At 36.1% G+C, this 10,690-nt stretch overlaps 1 long non-coding RNA gene across 2 annotated transcripts in view; it reads left to right on the top strand.

Annotated features, from left to right (window-relative positions):
• Positions 1-627: 627 nt before the first annotated feature.
• Positions 628-10,690, top strand: part of LOC113482443 — a 32,010-nt gene continuing 21,947 nt past the window's right edge. For both annotated transcript variants that reach the window (XR_003398848.1, XR_003398847.1), the window contains exon 1: positions 628-719. This is a non-coding gene — a long non-coding RNA (uncharacterized LOC113482443). The remainder of the gene's footprint in view (positions 720-10,690) is intronic.

The following is a 10,690-nucleotide window of genomic DNA, read 5'->3' as shown; positions in this document are numbered from 1 at the left end:
TGATGAAAGAAAGAGATAAGACAGACAAAAATATCATTGCTGCAGAATGAGAACTTTAAGACTGAATTAATTTAATTTCTAGTTATTGCCATGGACACAGTTCCTCATCTAAACCCCTAAGTTTCACCTCTGCCCTGTGATAAATTGAACGAATTCCTTCAAGTTCTGCTGAATGATAAAGCTTCTGGATGGTAATTAGCAGTAAGTCCTCATATAAATTCTGATCTAATGTATTGCAGTTGTTCATCATAATCGATTATGTTATTGATGGTAAAAACATAATTTCCTCTGCTTTGTAATGGGAAACCTAATCATTGGAAAAATAGTCCAGTAGAACTGGCGTGCTAGTGCCTTTGCATCCCTTGTTGTGAGCGTGGTGGTGGTGGTGATCTTGTTGTATCACAGCAATAACTTTTTTGTGCTTGTGATTGTACATTTGTGATTGTGCTTTTGTGGTCGTACATTCCTCTTGGCTTGAATTTTGTGGTCTTTTGGCTATTTCCATTGCTCTCTACAGCAGTGGGGCAACTTGTTGGAATATTCTCAATTAAGGTGGAAAGGAGACATAAGATTCAGAAGGTATTTATCCTTATTTTAATATGTCTTTGATCTCCTTGAAGATCTCATTTGGAGCATCTGTCCTGAGAGAACAGTAATCTTTGCCTGGGTCCAACAGGAAACCTTGACGTCTGAACGGAGGCTGCGTAGGAGGTAACCACGTAAGTCAGAAGAATTTTATTTCATGTCCAAGGAAATCTTCAGTTTGTTACTGTTCTCATTGCATAGGTGCTTTACTATTTTACTGTAATACAGGGATCTGGAGTTACTTCTTCCTTTATCTTCATGTTCTCTCTGAAAGCCCAAATCCAGGCAGGATCTGGAATTGTAGGCGACCCTTGATGAAAGAGCTCAGTTCAGTCAGCAATCTCGGAACATGCCTGCCACCTCTGTGAGGGAACCCCAGCTCGTTGATTTGTAGGTATTTCATGGTGACCACATGCTTTTGGAGTGGGGGACCTAACTTTTGCTCCTATTTTGATTTTAAGAATTTGAACCTGTATCTCCCAAGCCATTTTTTAACATCCAGGACCTAAATTACTTGATGATGCAAGGATTTTTCTTCACTTCTATTGAAACTTTTTGAATGTCATTTCTAAAACTGGGGTTTCACTAGGTCACTGTCATTTTTCAGTCATTCTAGACTTATAGGGATTATCTAGTAATTGAAGCTGGAGAGCCATAACCAGAGGGTAAACTCATCAGCCTTGTGCATATATATCTTATTCTATACAGTAATTGATATGTATTTATCAGATTGGCCTGGTGGCCTAGGTTGGGGGTGAGTGGAACTTCTGATACTCTTTTCTACTTTCATATACAGCAATTTCATCCTTACTATTTTAATTAAAAAAACAAAATCCACAACAACCCTGAACATATTCTTTTACTCTATTCTATCTTCCTGTGCTACCTGAAATTATCTGTAAACCAAGATATAAAAATTTGAATAAAACAAGCATGAACATGACTGAATAATAGGTTATTAAATTTGCAGGAAGACAATAGGTATTTAAATTAAGGAGACATCAAAACTCTGCATATAAAAATGTTTAGTGTGAAGACTACAACATCTAACAAGATGAGACAAGCAAGAACTCATCAACAGAGAGAGGCTCTAATTGGAGCGGCACAGTAAGGAAGACAAAGCAAACTGACTTTTCAACCTCAGTTGTGTTTTTTTAGGGAATGAAATTTGTCAAGAAACCTAGGAGAAATCTCATTCCGCTGTTTACTGCCATATCATCAAGGTAACAGAACAAAACGTGTTAAAATAAAAAAGCATCAAAGAAATTCTGTAAAAAAAAAAAAAAAAAAAAAAAATCCGAGTCAAATCAAGCCTTAGAGCAGAATAATGCTCTCTTACGTGTTATCTTCATTAGCGACTATTCTGCATCCTATTTAACAAGTATTTCTGTAAGTGGCAGAATGCATGACGCTTGATTTTCTCCAGTGCCATCTGTTGTGTGGAATCTCTTAATAATGGTTGAATCTGCTCTGTAAACACTTCTTCAGTGGGAGTATTAATCTGTCTCTCTCCTTGGTCGTTTCATGCCACCTCTTCTGACAAACCTGGGAGCTTAACATCTTTGGTAATTCTACGCCAATGTCAGATAGGCTTGACCTTGGCTCTTAGGAGTGGATGAAAAGTCTGGTGTTTGGAGAATTACAGGATGGAGGATAATGGACAATGGGAATTTATAGGTTTTGTTTCCTTAGGAAGGAGCGAATCCTGAGCTGGGCTTAGAAAAAGAAGTTTACTTCTGTAACAGATTCATGGTGTTTTCCAGAAATATTGTATTTGTGAACAATCAATTACTGATGCTAAATGACTGAGCCACATTCAGATGCCCAATTTGATCCTAACTAGCTGACCATGTCTCTGCGTGTATTACAGCACTCAGTCTGTCATTAGTAACAAGTGCTTATGCTCACAGAAAATGTTATGTGAGGCATCTCTATGTCGTCTTTTCACGGACTGACTTTCAGCCTTTACCCAGAAAGTGCCCCTGCTGAGTGCCTGATTTGGTTGTCACATATAGCAATGTAATTCCATTAGCTCAACTGCAATGGCGTTAATCCTCATTTACATGAGTATCGGCGGCAGGAGAAGGCGGCCCTCTGTACCTCATCTGAAAAATGTAATTACTCTGTATAGAGATTGATCAGATCCTCCTGGAGTTGAGGAAAAGCCTCTCACTGATTTCGGAAGTCTTTGGGCCCTTATTAGGTACTTCTATTTCATTCTGAGGTGCAAATAAATAGCCTTAACAGTGGTGATCAAGCAGTGCTGGTCCTGTTTACAAGATGAATTAGCCAGCAAAGAGAAATGAAAGCTTATATGAGAGAGGTACTGTAATCTAAAGGATAAACCATTGTTTTCTTAACAGCAGTAGTTATTTCAGTAGACTGCACTTTTATCAGTGAATAACAAACCCTATTTTAATCTCTGCTCGAAGTTGGCTGTCACTAAAATCCTGGTAATGCTTGGAGCAGGTAGAAAAACATTGTCATTAAGGTCAAGGATCAGAGCCTTCTCTTTGGTAGGGAAATCTCCATCATGTGAATATGTCTCCATTATGATAAAATAAGGAAGTAAACTACAAGGAGGTCATTGACTGTAAGAAGCAATTTTCCAGCTCTTATTGCTTCTGATACTCTACAGTGTAATTCACAAACAAAAGCATAAATCAACAGCAACCTTTTCCAGCAGGTTAGCAGAGAATGGGGAGAGATGAAGCCACATAACACAGGATATTAAATTGCCATGACCAATTTCCTGTAATCATTCTTAAAAGAAAGCAGAACATTTCTTCCTTTATAATTATGAAAATATTTTGTAAAATCCTGCATATTTTAGAAGTGTTTCAGAGCATCCAGTATAATGTCTTTCTGCTGTAAAAAGTATGAACAAGCAAACAAACAAACGCAAGCATTCATATATATTCCCCTGCCACGCTAGTGAATTTTCCTATCACATGCATGACTGCTCCCTGTTCTGGCACTTACTTTATCACAACATTTACAAAGGCTTCTAGGCCAAGAACAAGTAGTTTCAAGAAAAGTATGTGGAGGCTGCTGTGTCTCATAAATACAATCCATTTTCTTTTGTTTCTTTGATAGTATATGCTCAGCTACAACAGTTCTGCAGACTCGGCCATTGGGAGCATTTATAAATTGTATGGGTTTATGTTTCCCAACATCTCTCAGAGTAAAAATCTCAATATTTCAGTGCTTCTTCAGTGAGCAGTGCAATTCAGCTTCTTCTGTGCTTCTTACAACCTTTACAGGCATGTATTGTTTACAGTCAAGCTAAATTTAATATTAGAATCATGACCCTCTGAATTTACATTTTAATTTAAAAAAACTGAAATTCAGGTCACAGTTTTTCAGTGTATCAGTATATGGGGCTGTCAGTGATTTGAGCTGCTCACACAGGTGCCTTCCCCCTCACACACGTGCTTTCCCCCTCACAAATATCCCAATTTGTGGATCACAAGTACTTGATACCTTTAGTGTCTGAGGAACTGAAATTTCAAATGAGGGCAAACATGGTGAGCATTAATGATTTTTGAATAGTTAATAAACGTGGAAAAAATTTATGCCTAGGACATGAGCCTGAGATCAGGATTTCCAGATGCTACTTGATACTGCCATTCAAAGGATTACTGCTTCGGGTTTTGTTACTTGGTTAGCTGTTCCGGTAAGGTTACAATTCCATTGTGAGGTGGAAATGTGAAGCATTGTGCTACTGTAGCTACTTGGTGGCTAAATTGGCACTAGCTTGTTATTCTAAACTTGATGTTTTGGGGAGTCATGTTTTTAATAATTCTGTGTCCCTGTCATTTCCATGGAATAAGTTACGTACCTTTCATGGAAACAGTCTTGTGTCCCCTTCTATATGCAGCTATCTCATAAAAGGTAAATATTTTCAGAGAAGTCCGGATTTCCAAAAGGCCTTGACGTTTCTTTTTTTGGTCATATAATATCTTCAGTTTGTTATATTTAGAAAATGGGTCTTACCTACAAATTCAGTCTATAGTTTGCTAGTTTTAAGTAATGCTAAGGACAACCGAGTTTTGAAATGAAGTTTTTCTTTGATAGATCTTTAAAATACAGTTGATTGCTCAAAGACTGTCCTTTGACAACATGTTGCTGCTAATGTGAATGATGAATTTTGTTCTGGTTTGGTGGACCTTTCCAGATAATTAAGGATTTATTAGAATGTAAGTATATTCAGTAGCAGAATCATAGAAAAAATCTGCTCCCATATTTTGAAATTAAACTGTACGTGCTTTTTCCGTTTAAGAATTTATACTGTGAGTAGGGACATTCATAATGAATTTCACCCTTCAGCTGGTACAATAAGTGGTTTGTAACTGAATATATAATTCTGTTAATCTGTTCAGCGCTGGCATTGGAGATAGCCATTCTTAACAGGTGGGAGACTTGTTAATGTGAAAAACCCAAGATTGCAGAGAAAACTGGTATGAAGTCAGTGTTTGAGTATAGTGCTTGTAAACAACTTCCAGCCTTATGGATTGGGGTTGGTCCCCGGCAGTACTGGCGCTTCGGACAGTGATACCCCAAAGGATGTGTCAGGGTAAAACATCCCTGTGAAGTTAACAGTACAGCTGAGGAAGATATGTTGATGTTACACTAGTTGTTAATGAAGAATATTTAACATTCGAGAGAGAAAGCAACAAAATAATCTGAAACAATTTGCGTATGCCAGTTAGTCCTATTGCACTCCTCTTGACACAGGAAAAGGATAAGGGCAGGGGATCTGTGTTCTTCCCTTCTGTGCCAGCGCTGCTCTCCTTCTACATGGTCTCTGAATGTTTTGCTCATCCCACGTAGCACTCATGTTTTCTCCATCTGCTTAAATCGTCATTCAAATTACAATTAAATTCAAAATTAAGCATTGTGCACACAAAGTGAAGGAGCTGAACAGGGAGCAGCTTTGCCATACTGTGTCCTCACAGCACTTATAAATAGCTGTACTCAAGTAAGCAAGCTAAATAGAAATAAATGTTTCTTTCACATTCCATAATTTTGCTTTCTCCTGAAACTAAGATTTTTTTTTTCTATTTGCTGGGTAAAACTTTGAGAAGGACCTTCTTCATTCCCTGTAAGAGACTGAGGTGGATGTATCTACAAAAGATTACTTTTTTGAGTCTGTTTCTCTTTCAGAACCCTTTAAAAAAGGAGGAGTTTTGTGGTGGTTTTTTTTTGTTTTTTTTTTTTTTGGTATAGCTATACTAGGAATACAGTTCAGAACATTTCACCTGTGAAATTAGAGAGCAGGAAATAACTAATATCAGCAAAATATTGTGAGACATTTTGTTGTTTGACTAGGGTAGGAAAATTGCAACAGAATCTCACACAAACCCAGTTTCTTTGATATTTGCGATGTACTTTTGTGAGATAGAGGTTGTAAACCAGACACTTTTGTAGAATATGCAGTCATTTTTCTTTTAATCTAAAGGAAGCTTAAACTCAGTCATCTGTGTAATCTCTGGATAAAACCTTTCTAAATAATAGGTGATGAAACACAAACCCAGCAAACATTAACAGGCAGACAAAACCTTCTAAGTGGAGATGATGACAGCTTTTGTCTTGTAAATATGTTGATTTTACGTGCAATTATAGAGATAATCTTTATTTTAGATATGTTTTATCTTATGTCATCTCTGTGCATTTTAAACGTGTTTTGTTTTGATATTCACACCTTCTTAAAACTGCCGTTTATGTCTTTCTTCAGGATATGGTTTCACTGCTTTATAAAGTGGTGAAAAAATGGCATGCTAGTACTAAAATGGCCCTTGTTGTCTGCCAAAGCTCCACACTTAATAAGTGCTTTTGTTGTGGGTCAAAGTGAGGTGCACCTTACTGATTTAAAAGTTATATTTCTTAAACAGTTTTGAAATTGTGATTATTTCTGTATAAACAGAAGGACATTGCCAGCAGGACCCCTGTTTTCAGACAAGAATCCCTTCTTATAAATTATCCCAAGTCTGCATAGTAATGAGGCCATTTGTATGGAAATAGATGCACTACTATTCTTCTGCTGGCTCTCCAGCAATTCATGAACTGCGTTTCACATTGAGAAGTGCTTCATGAATCAGATGAAAAGCAAAATTGAGGCACTGGTAATTTCCAACTTCCCTTGATAAATACTACCCCAAACATGAAGGTGGTGAAAGAGCCAAGAGGTGTAAGACAGAGGAGGTGCAAGTGATAATAATGTCAGGGGAATTGAATGCTATCGCGGATAATGGTCTCCTCTTTCTCGAGTGATAAGTACAGAAGGACAGCAGAGACATTTATCAAAAGATAAACAGTGAGCTCACGGGAAGGTGTTTATTTTCATAGAGGAAAATGCCTTTTACTTCTGGATGATGATGATGTATTAGTCACTCTTATCGATTAAAATCAATAGTGTTTCCAGTACATTAGCAGAACAGGTACTTACCCACTAAGAAGGCTACTTGTTCTAATTTCCGTAGATAATGACGATTTCTGAGAGATAGGCAACACGCTGATTCATAAAAATATAGTTGACTTCGATTTTCTTTTCAAGCAACTCCTAGCAGCTTTCTAAGCAAATGCAAGTAAGTTCAGGCAGAAGTAGCAAGTATTTCAGGTGCATTATCTCCAGTGAATAGCAATAATTGCTACAAAGTCATGGCAGAATTTTACCTTGCATTAATTCATTTTGAGCTTCGCCAGGTAGTGAGTGAAGGCTAGAATTTGGGTAAGGATGTCCTAGAATGATAAATCTGTAAACTGGTAATTTGAAACTAATTTCTAATAAAGGAGCTCCTGAACTCCTAGGAATTTGTGACACTGTACTCCCACCTACCAGTTATTGAATACCATAACTGATTTTTAGTAGGTTTTTCCATCAGAATCTGAGGATTATTAGGCATATATAACATTTCATATAGCAAAAGAATGTTGATACATATATATATATATATGTGTGTATATATATATACACACACCTTTCTGCATGTAAGTGACAGCCTTTGTAATTTTATTTTGAATTTCACAATATTGCTTTTGGTTCTTAAAACCACTATTCTTTAAGTCTTGTAAATTATTAAAAATTTCTTCATGATTGGAAGGAATGCATTTGGAAAGCAAATCTGTTAGAATAAAAGAAAATAAATATAAAGAACACAGTTTAAATCTCATCATTATAAAGGAGAAGGGATTTTTTTTTTTTTTTTCTGGCGTCTGAATTACAACACATTATAATTCAGGTTGCTATTGTAAGAAACATCTTCCAGACATTTTCTTATTTTTCAGTGAGTGAGGACTGGGAGAGGGGAAAATATAAAATTAAAAATAAGGGTTGATGAATATTTCTTTTTTTTTTTTTTTTTTTTTTTTTGTCTTAATAAAAAATGCTGGATTGGCTACCTTAGCTGACTATGGTTGAACAAAGATTTACCATAACCTAGGAAACCTGCAGTTCTGCTACCCCTTGTAATTAAGGGTACTTGAAGATATAGAAAGATTCAGGGTTTTTCTGTTTCTTGGGTAGCAAGTTAGATTTTGGAACTGCTAGGGGGTGGTTGGTTGGAGGTTTTTTTGCCTTTTCCATAAAGAACAACATTGTTTAGGGTATTATATATTCTCCTTGGCCAGTGAAGGAGTTGCTTGAACATTCACACTAAATATTCTAGGAAAACAAAGTGAATTGCAATTTGGAGGGGCTAGGAAGAGGGGAAAAAAGAAGGAGAAAAGGTACTGTGGTCTTTTGCCAGTAAAACTGTATTTATCCCATGGAGTTCCCTAGTTCCAGGGCTACTTGTTTCTTCATGCTACTTTCTTGTATACAGAGATCTGTCAAAGGTATTAATCTTGAACTTTGTCCACCTGGTTATTATTGCATCAGGAAGAAATATTGGACAATGTTTTTCCTTGGGAAAAAAAAAAAAAAAAAAAGGAAAAAAAAAAAAAAGAAAAAGGAAAAAGCAAAGTCAAAAAAAGAAATGGAATAAAAGTGGAGATTTTTCTTACTATGTCAGCTCTGTCTTTTCGTGATGTCTCCCATTTCTCCCCCGGAAAATGCAATTTGGAATGGAGTGTATAAAAAAAGATGCTTTAAAGAGCCTTCACAAATTGGCAGTGCATTTATTTATACACATTTCACCCTGACTCATTACATATCATCATGAGACTCCCCAGGCTACACATAAAAAGAAGAGCAGACATAAATCAAACTAGATGCAACTCTTCCCTTTCTTCACTGATTTTCAGATTCACCCCTCCTCCTCCCCCTGTAATACACGTAGAGAACATACATTTTTTTTTTTCCTTATTACTCACAGAGGGAATACCATTCCTTATATTATTATCACACTTTTTATCCAATAATAATGGTAATAATAATAATCCTCACTGCATATGTATTTTAAAGCAGGATATAATTCTGTGGAGATACAGCACGCTATTTTTGCCATTGTTCATCTAATCTCCTCAGAATTTTCCTTTCTAGTGAGTAGTTGATATAAAAGTTTTCTGTCAACTTCTAAGATGAGAAGTTTCTACTAAAAAATTCTTAAGTGTATTATCCCTCTGATTTTCATGCTATATATAGAAAAAAATTCAGTCTTTCAAAGTGTGTGACCTAAATGTATCTTTTTTCTTTTTCTATGGGGACAGTAAATCCAAAAGAAATTCATTTTGAATATTCTATTGAAATCAGAATTGAATTCAGAGTTTTCTGAGCAGGTTTTTTTCAGACTGTATCTTTAGTAATTTTTACAAATTCCCTGTGGATAGTATTCTTTCTGCCTCATTTTAGGCTGGTCTCTTGAAACAATCTGTCTAGACTCTTTTATGTACAATGAAGTGAGAAGGGTTTCCCTGGAGGATCAGGCAAGGCACCTAAGTGGAGGTTTTGCTCTGAATTTCTCTTCATAGAAACAGGACCATATCCCTTGTCAATACAAGAACTTATCTCAGTTCCCTATTGGAAATAGACCACTGAGTACCTTTTTCTTCAAAATTTTTTTGTCCTTTTATGTTGGGATTGTTTTGTGGGTTTGTTTGGTTTTTGTTTTTTGTTTTTTTTTTTTCCTGATAGAGATGCTGATCTTCTGGGTATTCAAAGTACATTGCAGAAGGGTTTTGCAATGAAAGCCAAGAAGTTAGAGACTCCCCAAAGATCTATATAGTTCACCATATATCTGACAGTATGCTTTCAAAGGGCTGAAAAAGTGAAGGTAGTGTGTGCCTGGGCAAAATTTGAGAAAACAGGTTTTGGAAAGTGACAAATTAAATAGTGGGGATATAAGAGAGAGATTTTGACCAAGGGTATAAGAGGGAACTCTGGGCTTGATAGATCCATAAGCTGCTGCTTCTAGGCTTTGTCAAAGGCATACTGAAGTTAATTGTGGTTTTTAGTTGTTCTTTTTTTTTTTTTTTTTCTCCTCTTCCTTGTGATGTTGATCAGTCTCAGTGTGAATGAAAGTAAAGATTTAGTCACATAGGAAAATGAGAGGCAGAGCTGAAGGAAGGTAAGGTCCTCCCTCAAATCTGCTCATTTATGAGCATATGAATTAAGTTTCAGGTTTATCATTCAAAAAGAATTACGTGAAAAGAGAGGAGGGGGCAGAAATGATAAGAAACACCTCTTCCCCCAAACCCATTGTTTATTTATTTTGATAAAACAAAGATTATTCTTTCCTGAATAGACACCTCTCAGGACTTGTCTTGGGGCATGTTTGTTCAGTAGCTTAAAGATTGTGCCAAAATGTTGCCAGCATAAATCTTGGATGTCAGTGGAGGTGAGAATTGAATCTCACTGTTGTTCAGGTTGATAAACATTCAAAAATGTAAATATTAATCAATGCTGTTCTTCACCAAATAGATTCTCAGCATGGATTAGAAGGAATTTTTATTATTTTCAAAGAACATTACAAGAAGGGTTCTTTTTTGCCCAGTTTTGTGGTGGTACTTAGTGATTTTTTGTAATCCTAAATGGTCAGTGCTGTTCTAAATACTAAGCATTTTACATTTTTTCCACCATTTTTTAAAAGGCAAACCCAACAAATTATTTCTTTCCAAATGTAGTACAGCATTTATTTAAACTTTTTGGGTAAAAAATTATTTATAT

The sequence above is a fragment of the Athene cunicularia genome, assembly GCF_003259725.1.
Source record: "Athene cunicularia isolate RWA chromosome 7 unlocalized genomic scaffold, athCun1 chr7_part1, whole genome shotgun sequence".
NCBI classification, from domain to species: Eukaryota; Metazoa; Chordata; class Aves; order Strigiformes; family Strigidae; genus Athene; species Athene cunicularia.
Note: the sequence above shows the minus strand (reverse complement) of the source record. Positions and strands in the feature narration are given on the sequence as shown.